Source organism: Arabidopsis thaliana (genome assembly GCF_000001735.4).
Source record: "Arabidopsis thaliana chromosome 1 sequence".
Classification (NCBI taxonomy): domain Eukaryota; kingdom Viridiplantae; phylum Streptophyta; class Magnoliopsida; order Brassicales; family Brassicaceae; genus Arabidopsis; species Arabidopsis thaliana.
This window is the reverse complement of record NC_003070.9, coordinates 14,233,982-14,253,473: the sequence shown is the minus strand read 5'-3', so window position 1 is coordinate 14,253,473 and position 19,492 is coordinate 14,233,982. Positions and strand designations below refer to the sequence as shown.

General features: G+C 41.9%; 4 pseudogenes across 4 annotated transcripts; all 4 read right to left on the bottom strand.

Annotated features, from left to right (window-relative positions):
* Positions 1–1,961: 1,961 nt before the first annotated feature.
* AT1G37669 lies at positions 1,962–4,526 on the bottom strand (annotated as a pseudogene; the record flags this gene model as incomplete). Its single annotated transcript has 1 exon — positions 1,962–4,526.
* A 3,932-nt stretch (positions 4,527–8,458) lies between these two features.
* On the bottom strand, positions 8,459–10,309 carry AT1G37603 (annotated as a pseudogene; the record flags this gene model as incomplete). The annotated part of the gene is made up of 1 exon: positions 8,459–10,309.
* Positions 10,310–11,283: 974 nt separating this feature from the next.
* AT1G37537 lies at positions 11,284–12,387 on the bottom strand (annotated as a pseudogene; the record flags this gene model as incomplete). Its single annotated transcript has 1 exon — positions 11,284–12,387.
* Positions 12,388–16,304: 3,917 nt separating this feature from the next.
* AT1G37471 lies at positions 16,305–18,917 on the bottom strand (annotated as a pseudogene; the record flags this gene model as incomplete). The annotated part of the gene is made up of 1 exon: positions 16,305–18,917.
* Positions 18,918–19,492: the final 575 nt, after the last annotated feature.

Genomic DNA, 19,492 nt, shown 5'->3' with positions numbered 1-19,492 from the left:
CCATGTCCGTGTTAGACACAGTGCCTGTAGACTCCCTGGAGTAAAAAACTTTGGCAACCGAGCGGTGAAAGTAGCGGATCCCAGGACTCCGGATTTGGTTGCTCTTGGACCGCGCCGAGTTTAGCGGTAAATTGTTCCCAATAGTAGCCCACAAATTCTTAAGCTCTTCCCTGTCAAACCTGGGTTTGGTTCCCTTTCCACTAGGGAAACCAAACTGTTCTTCCAATTTCTTAATCGAAAGCTGATACCACTGTTCAGCCACTGAGAACGTCAAGAACCCTAACCCCATGGTATCCAGCTCAAAGTCCGTGAGATCCTCATACATCTCCACTTGCAGTGTGGAAAGAAATTCAATTGTCTTCTCCTTACAGGCAGCGTAAGGGTAAGACATGAGTGTCTCCAGATGACACTTCTCGAACAGATGTTGCACGTCCTCCAGTAACCCCAACTAGGTTAAAGTCTAATAGCAGGGATACCTCGTTCCCCAGAAGTCATTCATCTCAAAGAATCGGATATACTCCTCCACTGTAACCTCGTCGGGTTTGTTCAGCAGCTTTGTCTCCTTGCGCCATGACTCTGGCTCATACTCAGTTTCGATGTCCTCATCGATCATCTCATATCTACTCGCACATCGCTCTCTTTCCTCTGGCGATTTCAGCTCTTCTCTGATTACGTCGTGCTGCGAAGCGTTCAAATTCATCTCTGAAACTCTCGTAAACGTGTTTTTCTCTCTCTGCTCTAGTGGACCAAGACTCAGCTTCATCTACATTATAATCAGGATCCATTGAGGATTCTCCACTATAGTTACTCATGATGAAACCTGAAAACAAATGTAACTTAAAGATAAACGTTAATACGTTAGTCCCAACAAAACCAAAAACACAAACCAACAGAGAAAACTGGTCGAGTGTACAAAAAATATTTTTCTTTTATTTTTTTATTTTTTTCTTTGCCAGTTTGGTGAACTCGAGGTCAAGTGATTCCTTGGTTGTGTGAATGGAGTGTGCTTGCGATCGAGTGACCTTGAGAGGCGAAAGATAGTGAAGCGGTTTGAAAGAGGTCAGTGATGGTAGATGGTGTGTAGACGCGATCAAGTGAAGAGGCGATGGTCGAGTGATGAATGGATTTGGGAGATGGCACCTTGGTCGAGTGGTTATGAGCTAGAAGTGGTGAAGGCGGCTTGCTGACAGAGGTCGAGTGAGTGAAATGGCGAGGTCGAGTTGTTTCCTTGAAGAGAGGGAGCAAGCGGTGATGATGGAGAGGCGAAGAGAGCTATGGTCGAGTGATGTCTCGAATGAAGAGATGATGAGCTTGCAGGTGATAAGTGTTCAGCGGTGAAGAGAGCTTGTGTTGTAGCAAATGGTGAGGTCGAGTGAAACAGAGTGAGGGGCGAGTTCTTGTTTGGTCGAGTATGTGAGGAAGAGAGATGGTGAGGTCGAGTTTTTGAAGAGAGAAGGCGATGAGATCGAGTGAAGAGATAAGGAGAGATCGAGTGGTGTAGAGAAGAAGAGGATAGATTCTTGTCTTCTGGTCAGCTGCATGGGGAACATAGGCGTAAGCAGTGGGTCCCACATGTGTCTCCTTGTTTCTTCTCTGTATTCTCTGTTCACTGGAAAAAACCCACGAAATCCTGCAATCTTCTGTAAACTTGCTAAAACTCCCTGGAAGACTTTGTCGCTTCTGTTTGTCGAGTAAAATGATGATTTAAAAAAAAAAATTTGGGTTTTAAACATCACTCATACTCCACCAATGTACTCGATCTCTAGGCCATCTGTAGAGTAAAAGTTTTGAATTTTTACTCTAGCTTCACGTTATTCCTCTATTCCTGAGAACCACAAACACGACTAAAACAAATCAAAATTAACAAGAAAGTAAAAATTATTTACAAGGATAATCATGGGACTTCCTCCCAAGTGAGCTTATTTAAAGTCTCTAGCTTGACTCCTCACACTTATCAAGAAGAAAATAAATGATAGAGAGGGTCTGCATAGTCCTCTCTGATATCCTCGTCATACTCAGCGTCCTCCCCGGAGAGGTCTGCATCGGAATACTCAATTCCCCTTTCTTCAAAATAGGCTTCTTTCTCTTCTGGAGGGTAATTTGTCTCTTCAGACCATCTTGAAGTGATTTTTTTTCTCGGGATAGTGATAATCCCGCCTTTAGGTTGAGCTTCCTTCTACATCTGATTCAGCTTACTCCTAAGTTCCTCAACAGAGTGAGCTAGCCTCTCTATAGTTTCTTCTTGCTTATCAGACCTCTTTTTAAGCTATTTTACTTTCTCAGTCTCATACCCTTCTACTGGGATCACTCTATAGTCTTCTGAGGTTTTTTCATCTTCTGTTGACCCTTGTGGAATTTTGTTGATGCCAAACTGCAACTTGATGTCCTTTCCAAGGTTGAAACTTATTTTCCCTTCCCTGACATCTATCACTGCTCCCACTGAAGCTAAGAAGGGTCTTCCCAGGATTAAGGGATCCTTATGCTCTACTTCCATATCCAACACCACGAAGTCTGTAAGCACTTCTACTCCATTAATCATGACTAGTAGATATTTCAGCATGCCGAAGAGTTTTCTGGAAGATCTATCCGCAAGGATAAAAGTCAAGTCACAAGGTTTGTACTGAATAAACTCTAACCTTTTTGCCAGAGAGAGTGGCATTAGGCTGACAGATGCTCCGAGATCGCACAGGCAATCGCTGAAAGCTAATTCCCCAATGGAACATGGTAGAGTAAATGATCCAGGATCTTCTAAAATTTTTTGAACAATCTTCTTATCAGCAGTTCGAGATGGAGAAGCATCACATTCATCATCTGAGTCGTGATACATCTTGATCCTTTCCAGTATCAGATTTCTCACATCTTTGTGAGGATCAGGAATAAGGTTGAGAACTTCCATTAGTGGCATCACTGCTTCAGTCTCGTCTGGCTGTTTCGATGCAACAGACTTGTATCTCTCCATTCATGCTTTCCTGAATGTCCATGGAAGGGCACGTGAGGGTAATTGAGTAGGTTTGAATCGTTTTACCATTCTCTCGATTATGGCGGCCTTCTCTTCCGAGGTGGATTGAATGAGATGGCGAGAACCAGCGGAATGGTTGAATTCAGCAACAGAGACTTCAATCTGGGTAGAAGGCTTTTCCCTCTTGAACATTACTGTCCCCAGTGATTAAATCAGAGACAGGTCGAGTTGGCAACTCTCGATCCTAGCAGATAGTTATGGCGTGAGCAGTTGCATACTCCTTTGGATTCTGTATTGACTTCCCAGAAAATCCTGTAACTTTAGGTGCAGAGGTAGATGTTGATTGTCTTTCCAAGTATCTGACTTTGATATTAAATGCCTCCACTTTGGCATTCAGGTCATTGTAGTTGCAGTCCAGCTTATGGTGCAATTCAGATAACTTCTTAGCAATTTCCATGGAGCTAGATGCTTGTCCCTGTAGCAGCTGTTGTACCATCTGTTTCATTTCAGCATCAGGAGCTTCAGGACCTTGGTTTTGCTGAGGTGCAAACCCAGTTGGTGGTTGCGGCTGGTAATTCCCCTGAAATTGCTGCTTTGGAACAAAACCTTGGTTGTAGGGAACAAAAGGTTTGTTCTGACCTTGTTGTTGCTGTGGAGGATACACCTGATCCTGAGGATTAGCAACGTTGGTGCTACGGTAGGAGAGGTTGTGTTTGTTGGTTTTGAAGTTATTGTATCCTTTGTAGCCACTCTGGTTGTTGTTGACGTAGCTGACTTCTTCCAACAGGTTACCCTCCCCATCTTGGACTTGATACTGCTCGTTATCAACAAAGAAGTGCACATGCTTCTGCTGGCTAAGAAGAATCATGTCCAGCTTGTCATTCAGCGCTTTGATCTCCTTCCTGTGTTTGTCATCAGAGTCTGCTGTGCTTCTGACGGTCCTATCGCAGTCCTCGTTGTAATTACCATCTGATTGAGCAAGGTTCTCAACCAATTCCCAGCCTTCTTCAACATCTTTGTTCTGGAAATTCCCATTGCCAGCGGTATCCAGAAGCATTCTGATGCGTGGTAGAACTCCTCTATAAAGAGTGCTAAGTAGAGAGGCTTTCGTGAAGCCATGATGAAGGCATTGGTTGGTATAACCCTTGAAACGCTCTCATGCTTCACAGAAGCTTTCACCAGTCTTCTATGAAAAGCCAGAGATCTCATTTCTGAGTCTTGCAGTTCTGGCGTTGGAGAAGAACTTTGATAAAAAAGCCTTCTTGCAATCATCCCAGGTGGTGATTGAGTCATGGGGCAGATTCTTCTCCCAGATGTGTGGTTTGTCGCCCAAGGAGAATGGAAACAAACGGAGCTTGAATCTGTCTTCACTGACACCATTGATTTTTGTTAGGTTGCAAAGCCTATCGAATTCATCAAGGTGGTCGAGTGGATCCTCGATTGGTAGACCATGTAATTGGTTCCCCTGAATCATCGAGATGAGACCACTCTTAATCTCGAAGTTGTTGTTCTCGATAGCAGGAGGTGCAATTCCTTTCCTCTGACGATGGTCCCTTGGTGCATCTCCATCACTACGTTCTTAAGTAAGACATGCTTACACTATTTGTGTATTTTAACTTTCTTTTATTATTTGTTAGCAAAAAATTGTTGGACACTGGGTTAGACGAGGTTGATTTCTACGGAGTTATCATGACCGAAAGAAAGTTCTGACTAGATTCAGATTATGGATGGCTGGGTGATGAAGTAAGTTATTGTTACAATCTGTCTGAGTTTGTCTACTTTATGGCTGAGTTATCGTGTTGTTCAGGCTGAGTTAAATAAATTATAGCTGGTTTATTCTGGTGTTCAGACTGAGTTGTAGTTGGTTATGTCTGAGTTATGGTATTGTTCTGCCTGAGTTAAAGTAGATAATGGCTGATTTATTTAGGTGTTGAAGCTGAGTTTTACTTGGTTACGGCTGAATTAATGTTGTGTTTTGTCTGGGTAGGTTTTATTTTATATAAAAGTCCTCACCCTGAGGCACCAGCGAGATCCATGCCCATACCACAACAAACGCGTCATAATTCTAGACCCGTGGTTCACGACTTATTGGGTTATAGATTACAAACAGTTCAAGATCAAACCGAAGAGGTTTCCTTTCAAACACACTGCGTATGAACAATGGATTAACGGTACGGGTGATAATAGGTTTTTAAGATCAATTAATCCTAAAGCACTATCATGTCGTTGTAGTACTGAAGGTTGTCAATCCAAATGGGTGTGATGCTAACAATCAAGATGTGATCAGAAGTCACTAAGTCCAGCCAAGCAATAACAGGTTTTGGTGTGTTCTAGCAGTCCTAAGTGAACATGCAGAAAACAGAAAATCAAACAGAAACAGTAAAACACTCGACCAACACAGCTCTTTGCAGAGCACTAGGTGAGGTCGAATGACAGGTCGAGTAACAGACAGTAAATAAAACAAAGATACTCGACTGCACAGTCTGTTGTCAGACAACTGGTGGTTGAGTATCAGGTCGAGTGACAAGAAAGAATTGCATAAACTAAGCAATAGATGACATGACGCAATAAACAACAATAGAGTAAACAATAAAATCAATCAGATAAAGAATTCCCGAGGATGGGGTAATTGAGTAGTTTCGTTTCCTCAGTTTACAGGTGATTGACATGCACAATAAATTATCCCTAGACAACAAGTTCATTAACCAAATCTAAGTGCCACCGCAAAAGAGACCCTCATGTTAACCTAGTCCCAGACTCAATCACTATTGACGAGAGCTAACCTAACAGGCATTACGAATCAACAAGTTAAAGCCAAAACGCTCCCTGCAACCAATACCTTGGTACAGGGACACGAATCTGTGGAATTAGTGGTTCACACATTTCATCGAACACCTTTTGGGCGCGGAAATATTTGTGCTCAAATTCCAGTTGATCAGAAAGCAATAGGCATTAAGAACAACTAATCAAGAAGGGATCTATCAATCAATACTCAACCATCTAGCATACTGAGAATTCTACACTACTCTAAAACCACCTAGCATACTGAGAATTCTACACTACTCTAACCCATCCTCATAAACCTATTCACTACTCAGACATCATAGCAGAAAGCATAAACGTTGAACATGATGAAAACATGATAACAACAGTGTAACAACAGGATGATAATAGATGAACAACAGTAAACGAAATCAAGAACAAATACTGAATACTGAATAGATAAAGAGAAATCCGGATTACAAAGGTCTAGAACACAGTGTCTCCGGAATAAAACTAGATAAAAACTTGTTTGCGAAAATATGAAGACTTGCTACTTATAGCCAAATATTCCAAAACCCTAATACTTAAAACGACGCAGTATTGGGACGGATTAAAAACTGTACTCGACCCAGGTGGTCGAGTGGGAGGTCGAGTGAATAGTTGGGGTCTTCTTTTCTTCCTTATGCTCGAGTGTCTGGTTGAGTGCGGAATGAAGAAGATTCTGAAGCTTGCCATCGAGTATGTAGTCGAGTGGTGGTGATGGTGATACTCGACTTCCTGGTAGAGTGATGTGGTCGAGTGATGATCAGGTAATGGAGGTGAAGACACTCGACCTCGGGGTCGAGTGATCTGATCGAGTGATGGTCAGGTGGTGGGGATGAAGACACTCGACCTCGGGGTCGAGTGGTGAGGTGAAGTGGTGGTGTCCTCTACTCGACCAGGGGGTCGAGTGGTCTGCTGAGGTTGTGAATCGTCTACTCGACCTGGAGGTCGAGTGGTTTTGCATGATCAGGTCCGCTTCTTCCAATTAGCTCGTCAACAACTTTGAATCACCTGAAAACAACACAAATATGCAACATGCATGCCAAACTATCCTAAACATGCTAAAGTGATGACAAATGATCAGAAATGGTATGAAACAGTGATGATATGATGCTAAAGTGATGACAAATGGATGCTCAAAACAGGCAAAGTGCACACTTATCAACTCTTCCAAACTTAGTATTTGCTTGCCCTCAAGCAAACAATTAAGAACAAGCCGGAGGTGAGGTTTGAAGGCGAGGACTCAGAGCCAAAGCACTAGATAAACCAGATGAAATCAATGTCCAAGTTGAAAGTTCTAAGCTGCGATATGATCGAATTCTACTCAAAAACGTTAGCCATGCCTGGTTATCAATCAATCCGACTCATATGCTCGACCTACACATGTTTTCAAATCTACCAATCCCTTTAACATTCATTAGCTTTGGAGCGTGAATCAAGCAATGCATCATCAATGAACTCATTTGGCTAAGGTAAAAGGTCAAGAGACAAAGATGGTCCCTTACAGAATAGGCTTCAGTAACAGGGGATCTCTCAAAAAAAATGATTAAGCTTTGTAGAATGGTAAAGGTAAGTCCCAAGCTATGCATACAGAGATAAGATCCCATCTACCCAGAGTATATCAAATGAAGCTCTAATGGTAATCCCATCTCCAATCCCAATATAAGAACTTAACTCTACCCTTTGCATTCATGAATCTTTTAAGCCCTTTTTCTAATCATTTTTTTTTTCTCTTATCTCTAGGAGAAGCTTTCTCAACACTTTGATATATCTAGCGGATTTGGATTTCTTTACAACTAAGGTTCCTGTTTTTAACATTTTAAAACGAAGGGCTTTTGCCCATCTCCAATAGCTAACAAGAACTCTTTCTTTTCTTTACAAATTCCAAACCTTTACTAGACTTTTTCTGCTTCTTTAGCTTACTTCACCTAGAGTCTTTTACCTTTTCTCATCAATGAATCAACCCCCTTTTTTTTCTTTTAAACACATCCCAACCCAAAGTATAAGCGCCCACCTAATCCTATCTAGTCCAAAAAATGCAAACTAGAACTACATGAGACACTATCTCTGTCGTTACGAACATAACACTTTCTACTAAGCTTAATCGGAATAAGACCTCACAAACACTCACAAGTGATATAGGGCTTAAAAGAAAGTCTAGGTTTGGGTTTGGGTTAACTGCTCTAATAAGGAGAGTCAGCTACTTGGATTAACAAGAGTGATCAAAATGAATAAGAAAATCCAAGTATTTTAGGGTATCTATGAGTTCAAATTTGATGCAGACATGATAATTAAAGATCAGATTCAGGTTCAATTTGATAGGGAATGGTATAAGATCATGACAGTGTGGTCGAGTAGAGCAATCTAGGCATGGTTCAGTTTTATTTCAAATTCATTGACTACGCAACAGACAACTAGCAACGAGGGCACTGAGTTTATCCGGTGAACCAAAGTGCTTACAAGGCTATCTCATCATTATCCCCTGTGCATATGCAATAATCCTAAATGAAACACTCTAGACTCGATCCTAAATGTAATGCAACTACATGAACACTCTTTTTTTTTTTTGTGAAATCATTTTCTGAAATTTTTCAAATTTTTTTGGTTTTTTTATGTCTTAGATGAATGCAGACTCAAGAATATATACAATGCAACACACACTTCCTGAGCCCACCCCCAAACTTAAATCACACAGTCAACTGTGTGAATAAACTTGGAAGAGAGTACTCAGGACAAATCCAATCACAGAAACAAAATGAAGAAACAAATCACAACAGATGATATAATACAATGGTGAAGTGAGGCACTTACCTCAGTTGAAGAATGAACTTAGTTGCTCGTCAATGGCTCCCTGTGATTTCTCCCAGGCCATAGACGAACCGACTTATTCCGTATCAGCTCCACCAGGTGGTTACTCGACCTCATCAGCTCTATGGCGGCCAGCACCGCTCTGGGAATCTCGACCTCCCTTCTTTTGTTGTGGACAGCACCGCGGTCGAGTGATCTCCTCGAGTGAATGAGGCGTGATCTGCTGCTAGATCGAGTGAGTATAGCCTTCCTTCTTCTCTTGTGCTCTCGCGACTCAAATGACGAATGCCTAGCCCGGACATGTGAAACTCTCTGCTCGCTAAGCTCAGGCCTGTGCTAAGGCTCATCAAATCTCCTCGATGGCATCTCCATAGGAGGTTGTCCCTGTGGAATAGCAGTAGTGGAGGAGGAACAACTCAGCTTATCTGTCAGGAACTTGATAGTCTTAAAACACTTGGCAAGCAGCTTGTCTTGATTCTTGCACCACTTTTGCAGTTTACTATTATTCCTATGAGCTTCACTCAAGCTCTTGCTCTCTCTTGCTGGAGGCACATGTTCACCAAAGTGATACATGCTAGTGTCGAACTCCACTGCTCTGTCTTCATCCATCCCATCCTCAGCAACCTCTTCTAGAAGATCATCTTCATCCAATGGAGGAGCGTTCTCATAGTAGAGGCGTCCAACCTCAGGCCGAAAATTAATGTTATCTCCCTCTATTAGCCGTATAACCTCAGGGCTAGGGAGAAGGATGCTAGCTCTCTTATCTGTAGAGTGCTCAAACCTGAACCTGTGCAAGTCGTTAACCATTGCGAACTCCAGGAATTCACAGTGACGTAGGTGCTCGATATCCATTGCTCGCGGCTCGAGTCCATTAAAAGTGATTGAGACTCCACAAGCGATCAAAATCGGTGTCAGAACACCGCCTATGCACAGAACGCCTCGTGCTCTCTTGTGGTTATTGCTGACGGCCCAGCTCTTGTATCCACACAGATGGATCAGAAGAAGTACAGAGAAAGGTGTGTCATTGATTTCACCTTGCAGAGACATGCCATTCTTAGTTTGGCGAAGAGTTCCCTTGAGAGCCATTGCGATCATCTCCATATCAGAATTAGTAACAGTCCCTGTGATCTCTCGGGAGTAGAGTACATTGGCTATAGCACGCTGGAAGTACCTGATGATAGGGCTGCGTATCTGATTGCTCTTTGACCTGGAAGAATTCAGCGGTACAGAGCTGCCAATAGTGATCCACAAGTCTTTCAACTCTTCTCTGTCATACTTGGGCTTAGTTCCCATTCCACTGGGGAAGCCAAACAATCCTTCTAAACGCTTGATTGATAACCTATACTCATGACCATACACAGAGAATCGCAAGAATCCCAATCCTTCACAATCCAACTCATCAGAGGTCATACCTTGGTAGAGCTCCACTAGCAGCGTGGAGAGGAATTGAATTGTCTCATCTTCATATGCTACATACGGATAAGCCATCAGAGTGTGCAGATGACAACTCTGGTACAGGTGCTGAACATCTTCCAACAATCCGAGTTGTGCAAGTGTGGTCGAGCAAGGATACCTCGTGCTACAGAACTCATTCAGCTTGCAGAGCCTAATATATTCCTCACCAGGCAATACATCGGGTTTGTTCTTCCCTCGGGCTATCTCAGCTTTTCTTCTGAAGCTATCATATTCTCTCTGTTCTCTCTCTGGCCTTGAAGATGATGACTCTGTTTCATCCATGTTGTAGTCGGGATCAACAGAAGAACTGCCACTGTAATTGCTCATGATTCCCCTGTAGAAATTTAGAACTCAAAGCTCAAATGTCAATAGGCTTTGTTGAATTCAAGAACAAGAAGTCGAGTTACTGTTGCAGGGGTCGAGTGAATTCTCGAGGTCGAACGAGTGCTTGTGGTCGAGTTCCGTTGTCGTAATCGAGTAGACTCTGAGACTTCGACGGTGAAAGAGGAGGAGTACTCGATTGCGGCAAGCGCAGGGATGGTCGAGTGATTCTCGGAGGTCGAGTGAGCTACGAGACAGGGAATCTAAGTCGAGTAACTTCTTTTATAAGAGACGGCGGTTGATGTGGATGAATTGGTCGAGTATTGGGACGGAATCGAGTGAAGTGGTCTGGATCGAGTAGATCTTTGGACGGCGATTCGTGGTGTAGAGAAATTGGAGTGTCGGTGTTGAGGTGAAGTGATGATAGGTCGAGTGGATTCTGTGAAGTCGAGTGAAGTTTCAAAAAGAGTGGCTGAGGTTGAGTTTTAGATTCTCTCTCCAGCTTATCCTCAGCGCGTGGTCCACACTCTGTTGACTGAGAAAACTTGTAGAAAATCTACTATAAACTGCAGGAAATCCGTGCAAGTCTCTGTAGCTCCTGTTGGTCGAGTACAGTGATGTTTTAAAAAATTTTGGATTTTAAACATCACGTATACTCGACTGATGTACTTGAATTCCGGGTCTCCAGATGCAACATAAAACTTTCAAAATTTTGTACTCCACCAGGCTATACACTCGATCTCCAGGTCTTCTGTAGAGTAAAAGTTTTGAATTTTTATTCTATCTCCACGTTGTTCCCTTGTCTCTGAGAACCACAAACACAACTAAGACAAATCAAAAATAACAAGAAAAGAAAAATTTATTTACAGAGATAGTCTTAGGGTTTCCTCCCAAGTGAGCTTGTTTAAAGTCATTAGCTCGACTCTTTTACTCCTTTAATCATCAAGAAGTTCCTGGAGATGAACCGATGTCACGTCTGGAAGGATTTGATCTGCTAAGTATTTCTTGAGCCTTTGACCATTTACTGTGAAGTCTCCACTCTTACCAGCTAGAGTGACTGCTCCATAAGGACGGACCTCAGTGATACAGAAGGGGCCAGACCATCTGGATTTAAGTTTTCCTGGAAAGAATTTCAAGAGAGAGTTGAACAGCAGCACCTGATCACCAACCTGGAAATCCTTAGTGATGATCTTCTTGTCATGGAAAAGCTTGGTTCTCTCCTTGTAGATTTTAGAGCTCTCATAAGCTTCTAGACGGATCTCATCGAGGTCACTGAGTTGGATCAATCGCTTCTCCTCAGTAGTTTTTATGTCAAAGTTCAGAAGTTTTACCGCCCACATTGCTTTGTACTCGAGCTCAACAGGTAGGTGACATGATTTTCCATAGAGAAGATTGAAAAGAGTTGTACCAATGGGGGTCTTGAAGGCTGTCCTATTATCCCATAATGCATCATCTAGCTTTGCAGACCAGTCTTTCCTTGTAGTCCCAACAGTCTTTTCCAGAATTGTTTTTATCTCCCTATTGGAGATTTCAACCTGCTCGCTCGTCTGTGGATGATAGGGAGTGGTGACCTTGTGCTTTACTCCATACTTCTTCAAGAGGTTCTCAAAAACCTTGTTGATGAAATGCTTCCCACCATCACTGATTACTACCCTGAGAACTCCAAATCTCGGGAAGATTATGGTTTTGAACAGCTTCAGCATAACTTTTGCATCGTTAGTAGGACTAGCAATAGCTTCGACTCTATTTGATACGTAGTCTACGGCGACCAGTATATACTTGTTACCGTATGAAGATGGGAATGGACCCATAAAATCAATCCCCCATACATCAAAGATATCAACTTCCAAGATTGGATTCTGAGGCATCTCATTTCTTCTACTGATGTTGCCTTTTCTCTGGCATGAATCAACTTCCAAGTAATTGACGTGATCAGCATACCATGGAGACCCTTCTTCAGCAGCGTTCAGTTGGTGGAACTCTTTCCCACTATAGCTCCTTCCGAAGAAATCTACAACCATGCGCTGCTCTACTGGCATTGAATCGTCTATCGAAGGGGTTCTTCAATTCTCATCCTTGACAGATGGTCAGCTGCACCATTTTCAATGCTTTTTTTATCTATGATAGTAGGATTTTTACTCAATTAATCCCTAAAACACTATCTTGTCGTTGTAGTATTTTAGGATGTCAATCCAATCCGGTGTGATGCAAACAGATGAGATATGATCAGAAAGCCCTAAGTCAAGCCAAGCAGAAAGTTGGTTGGTTCTAACAGTCCTAGTATGCAATGACAGAAATGAAATGAAACTAAAAGCAGAAATGACAATAGCAGGGAGGTGAATAACAAAGCAGAAATGATAACAGGCAATCGAATGGATAAACGATTCCTAAGGATGGGGTAATCGAATAGTGTGGTCTCCTTAATCTATTCAGGCGGTTGACAAAACTTCACAGAAGCTATCCCTAGACAACAAGTTCAACAACAGATTAATTCACTCCCGTGATAGAAATCCTCAAGCAAAGCTAGACACTGACCTAAATCCCTTTAGCGATTTCTAACTAAGCAGGCATTATCGAATCAACATGTTAAAGTCAATACCCTCTCTACAGCGAATCCCTTGGGGTAGAGTCAGATATCTCTAGAATTAATAGGATCCAACGCCCATTAAACGCTTTCTGAGCGCTGGACGTCTGGACTCATACTCCACATTAGCCAGTGAAATAAGCAATAAGCGCAACTAATCCAGAAGGGATTCTAGAATTCTAAACTCAACCACCTAAAACGACCAAGTAAACCACAACTATTCTATCCCATCCTCAGAAATACAGTTCACTACTCAGATATAATCAAAGACAATAACAAAGCAACAACTGAAAACATGATAACAGAAATGACGAAAGACTTAAACGAAAACTAAATATCAAATACTTGAAAACGAAACTACAAAGTCGCAGGAGAAACACTGCGGCTATCAAAGTTGCGAAAATGTAAAAACGAGATAAAAACGGATAATAGCGGATAATAGCTGACGCCCTAGGGAAAACCCTAAGAGGCAGTTTATATAAGCGAGAAATAAAACAAATAAGGAAACTAAATATATAGCGAATCTTTACGTCATGATCCTGCGACCGAATATGTCATTGATCAAACTGGGCTTCAGGGGCTCCGTCTTGCGATCGAGTGAAATGCAGTGAAGTCGAGATTTAATGGTCCAGCGACCTTGTGATCGAGTGCGATCGAGTGGATGTCATGAGGGTGTGATCCAGTGGTTTCTTCGGCTTCTCTTCTCTTCTTTGTTCTCAGCTTGTCTGGTTGAGTGCAGAATGAGCAGATAGGCTTCCTGGTGATAGAGTGGTGATCGAGTGGTTCTGATGGGGTGATTCCTCCGGCTTCGCGATTGAGTGAAACTGAGCTGCTTGCTTCTCCGGGGTTGCGATAGAGTGATTTGCCCTGGCAGGACTCCGAGGCTGCGATAGAGTACTCTAATGCAAAATCGTCCTAAGTATGTAAAACACACTAAAACGACTCCTAATGGGATGAAATGTGGATGAAACAATGACAAAGTGGTGAAGAATGAATGCCTAAATCATGCAAATTATAGACATATCAACTCCCCCAAACTTAGTCTTTGTTTGCCCTCAAGCAAACAAGAAGACATAAGCAGAAGGAGAGGTTTGAAGTTGGGGATTCAGAACCAAAGCATGAGATATGACAATTAAGATCAATGTGCCAGCTAACAGTTCTAATATGCGAGGTGATCGGTTTCTACTCAAAAACTTTAGCCATGCTCTGTTATGATCCAAACCTACACTCAAATGCACAATGCGTCAAGATCAACCAATCCCTTTAACATTCATTAAGTTCAAAAACATGAATCAAGATATGCATCGCTAGTGAACTCATTTGGCTAATGACAGGTTATGAGACAAAGATGGTCCCTTTTTAGTGGTTCAGATTTTAGTAGCAGGGGACTCTCAATGAAAAAGGACTGAGCTTTAGAAGAATGCTAAAGGTAAGTGCCAACCTATGCATACAAGAATAGCACCCCATCTACCCAATGACATAAACCGTGAATAACAAGTAGATGGTCCTATCTCTAAACCCAATGATGATCCTAAGTCTACCCTTTTGCACTAAAGGCATATTTCGATTTTTTCTTGGATCAATGTTTCCTTTTCTTTTCTTTGGCTCTTGTTCTTAAGGAGAAGCTTTTCTTAAACTCTATGAGTCTAGTCTAGTGAATTGGGTTTTTCTTGAACTCTTATGGCTCTTATCATTTATTTATTTTTCTTTTTCTGTTTTTGTTGCCATCTATTTTTTAGAGCATATCTTAACAATTCTATGCTTCCCATACATTCACTAGACCACAATATGATTTTCAGCTTCCTTCTCCTAAAGACTCTAACCCATTTTTTTTCTTTCTTTTTCTTTTCACACTCAATCTCAATCCCCAAATAAGTTCCCACCTAGTCCTACCAAGTCCGAAAATGCGGATTGGAACTACATGAGATACTACTCTTGTCGACTCAAACCTAACACGTTCTACCAAGCTCAATCCTGAAAATAGGCCTCACATGCTCTCACAAAATAACATGGCTTGAAAGAAGGGTTGGTTAAGGGTGGGGGAACTACTCTAATAATAGAAGCAGCTACTTGGATTAACAAGAGTGGTGAATAAGTGAAAGAAAATCCAAATATGTATTCTATCCACGAGTTCAAAAACGATGCAAACATGATAATTATAAGTCAGATTCAAGTTCAAATTGACAGGGAAAGGTGTCATGACATGCATCGAGTGGTTTCTATAGAACATGGTGCGGTTTTACTTCAAAGTCATTCAAATGCCTCAGAGAACTAATAACTCATTTTAGTGAATCATCATGCTTACAAGGCTATTTCCTCATTATCCCCTATGCATAGGCAACAATCCTATATGAAAAACTCTAGACTCGATTCTAAATGTAATGCAACTAAATGATCATTCTGTTTTTGAGGAATTCATTTTCAAAAAATTTCAAATTTTTTTTGTTTTTTTCTATGACTTAGATGATATGCAGACTCAAATGATATTCACAAAAAACAAGTCAAATACGTCTTGAACCCTCCCCCAAACTTAAATTACACAGTCCCTTGTGTAATCAAAATTTGTGAAAGAATTCAAGATAAACACAGAAACAAAAACAAAAGCGGTATTTACAAAGGGTTTTGATGTGTTACTCAGTAGAATGTCCTGGAGATGTAGTCATCCATATCTGCTTGAGTGTACTCAGCAGGCATGACCGGTTCTTGATGTGGCTCCGCCATCTCCTCGTCATTGTGCTCGATCGCAACCCCAGCAGGTTGTGCAGCACGACGTTCATGTGTTCTCTAGCCCGATATTATCCAGCCTTTGCTTGATGAATGTACAGTTCTAACACTCTTCCTCCTCTTGTTTCCATAGGCTCATGAGACGGGGAACTTGCAGAACGGTGTTGTCCCTATGTTTATAGGTGAATTGCCTTGGCGGAGCAATGTCATGGTGGCTGGATGACATGTCTTCAGGCGGGTTGTCATTGAAGTCATGTCGGGCGTTTTCACTTCTCTTTGAGATTGAGTGGTTTGGGCAATTCCACTAGGAGACCACTTGATCACACCATTGCCATGTTGCGATCGAGTGGTATGACATTGTCGTTGACAAAGATGTTGTCCCAAAACCACTAGATCGCACACTCGAGCTTTTACTCTCGTCTTGCGATAGAGTGATTCATCAAAAATTTGAAATTTTTTATTTGAACACTTGGTTGCATCCCTGTTGTTGCTCCAGCTGTTATTCATTTCCTGAGAATCAAAAACAAAACCAAAACAAATCAAAAGTAACAAAAATAAAAACTATATACAAGGATAGGCATGGGACTTCCTTCCAAGTGAGCTTGTTTTAAGTCTCTAGCTTGACTCCTCACACTCATTAGGCTCAAGGAGGGTGATAGAGTAGAATTGACGTCTCCTCTCCTTCCTTAGTAGATACAACATCAAATTCAGTGACAAGTCTGTAATTGAGTACTCAATGACCCTTTCTTGGTAAGCTCCTTTTTCATCATCTGGATAGTCGTCTTTTCTAGACTGTTTTGATGTGAATTCACATCCTTCTTTTCTAACCATAGGACTAACTTCATCATTTGGGACGTCCTTGATGTCGAGTGGAGCTTGGTTGGCTTTCCCATGGAGCTCTTTGACTTGATCCTTCGGCTCTTTCACAGTGTGTGTTAGCTCTCTTATAGCCCTGTCGTGCCATTTTGCCTCTCCTTGAGTTCTAACCAATCATTTGATGCCCTCACGCTTGACTTTAGCTGTTTGGTTGAGCATTCTAGTCGAGTATCAGTTGAGCCTTCCTCGTTCAATGTAACATCCTCTGTTTCTGACGCAATGACACCTTTAAAGATCTTTAATCCTGGTACTTCGTTGTGTTAGTCTAATGACATCTCATTGCTCAAGGTCTCACTGGAGAGAAATCTAGCTTCACTACTTTTGGTTAAAGTAGTTTGAAGGTGATCTCTGTGAACAATCTCCTCTAGCAGTTCATTACCTAGCTGATCCATTTCCTCAACTAAGAAGGTTTGTCCTTCTATTGTTGGCTTCTTCGTAGCGTCCCTGATGTCAAACTTCATTTTGACATCCTCTCCCAGATTAAGATTAATATTTCCTTCCTTAACATCTATTACTGCTCCAACTGAAGCCAAGAAAGGTCTTCCTAAGATCAGAGGATCCTTAGATTCTTCATTCATCTCAAGCACAACAAAAGCAGTAGGCACCTCTACTCCATTAATTATTACTGACACATCCTCTAAAAGGCCAAAAGGTCTCTTTGAAGTCCTATCAGCAAGAATCAAGGTTAGATCACAAGGCTTGTATTGAACGAATCCCAGCTTCTTTACAACAGAGAGTGGCATTAAGCTGACTGAGGCTCCTAGATCACATAGACAATTGTTGAAAGTCAATTGCCTAATGGAGCATGGTAGAGTAAAAGATCCTGGATCTTCCAACTTTTGTTGAACAATCTTCTTCTGAGTGATTGCTCTGCACTCATGACTTAACACCACCATTCCTTGGACTTCTTTGATCCTTTCTGTAATCAGGTTTTTCACGTACTTGTGCTCATCAGGTATTAGCGCGAGACAGTCCACTAAAGGGATATCTTTTATGTGTTTTTCCAGGAGGGCTCTGTATTTTGCAACCAGAACTTTCTTGAAACGACCAGGGAATGGAAGTAGAGGTTTGTAAGGCGGTGGCACGAAGACTGTGTCTTTGGTCTTTGCAGCTTCCGGTTTTTCAACAAAGGGAGTAGCTGGGGGAGCTTGTGGTCGAGTGGGTTGACTGGTGAGTATGGGCTCTTCGATTGGGTTGTTGTTGATGTGGTGTGAAACCAGATGGTGGTTGCTGTTGTTGATATCCTCCTTGAATCTGCTGCTTTGGAACGAACCCTTGGCTTTGGTTGTAAGGAACAAACGGTTTGGATTGGTTCTGTTGCTGCTGCTGCTGAGGGTAGACTTGGTCCTGAGGGTTGGCGACATTGGTGCTTCTGTATGATAATTTTGGGTTGGGTCTGTAGTTATTGTACCCCTTGTTGTAGCCACCTTGATTATGAACATATCTGATTTCAGCACACTGATCGTTCTCCCCCTCTTGTACTTGGAATGGTTCATCTTCAGAGATGAAGTGAACATGTTTCTGTTGCATTTGGATGATTTTGTCTAGTTTGTCATTGAGAGCTTTCATCTCTCTGTGGTGCTTGTCATCAGTGTCAAAACTCGTGCAGATGCTTCTATCATAGTCTTCATTGTAATTGCCATCCGATTGAGCAAAGTTTTCAACTAGCTCCCATCCTTCTTCAACATCCTTCTTCAGAAAATTCCCATTTGAAGCGGTATAAAGGAGCATACGTATCTTAGGCAGGACGCCTCTGTAAAGTGTGTTAAGAAGAGAAACTTCCTTAAATCCGTGATGAGGGTATTTGGTTTGATAACCCTTAAAGCGCTCCCAAGCTTCACAAAAGCTTTCATTTTGCTTCTGAGTGAATCCGGATATCTCGTTCCGGAGTCTTGCAGTTCTGGAGTTGGAGAAGAATTTTGCCAAGAAAGCCTTTTTGCAGTCATCCCAGGTCGTGATTGATCCCTGGGGTAGCGTCTTTTCCCACAGATGGGCTTTATCTCCAAGTGAAAATGGAAACAAGCGAAGCTTAAAACCATCTTCACTAACTCCATTGATTTTAGTAAGGCCACAGAGCCTTTCGAATTCGTCAAGATGATCTAACGGATCCTCCATTGGCAGGCCATGAAACTTGTTCCCCTGAACCATTGCAATGAGACCGCTTTTGATCTCAAAGTTGTTGTTCTGTACTGGAGGTGGAACAATTCCATGACGCTGGTTGTGGTTGTGAGGGAAGTCACCAGCACCAATGTTGGTAGGTTGCTCTTGCTCATCTACAACGTCACCCATTGTGTCGGTTTCTGTCTGTTCTCTTAGTTGGCGAGCAATACGGTCGACGTTATCGTTGAATAGGAGGTTATGATTTCCTTGTGACCATGTATGCATGCAACAGATAGCAGCGGGGCTATAACAGACGAATCAAAGATGCGTCCGGAAAGAAGGTTGCAAGGTACCTGAAACACAAAGACAGAAAAGGCACAATGTTAGTAACTTGAGTAACAAAAACGAACTTGATCTTAACGTTTCTAATGATCTCAAATATAGCAAACAAACACCAAACTGGCAACGGCGCCAAATTGATAGTAGGATTTTTACTCAATTAATCCCTAAAACACTATCTTGTCGTTGTAGTATTTTAGGATGTCAATCCAATCCGGTGTGATGCAAACAGATGAGATATGATCAGAAAGCTCTAAGTCAAGCCAAGCAGAAAGTTGGTTGGTTCTAACAGTCCTAGTATGCAATGACAGAAATGAAATGAAACTAAAGGAAGAAATGACAATAGCAGGGAGGTGAATAACAAAGCAGAAATGATAACAGGCAATCGAATGGATAAACTATTCCTAAGGATGGGGTAATCGAATAGTGTGGTCTCCTTAATCTATTCAGGCGGTTGACAAAACTTCACAGAAGCTATCCCTAGACAACAAGTTCAACAACAGATTAATTCACTCCCGTGA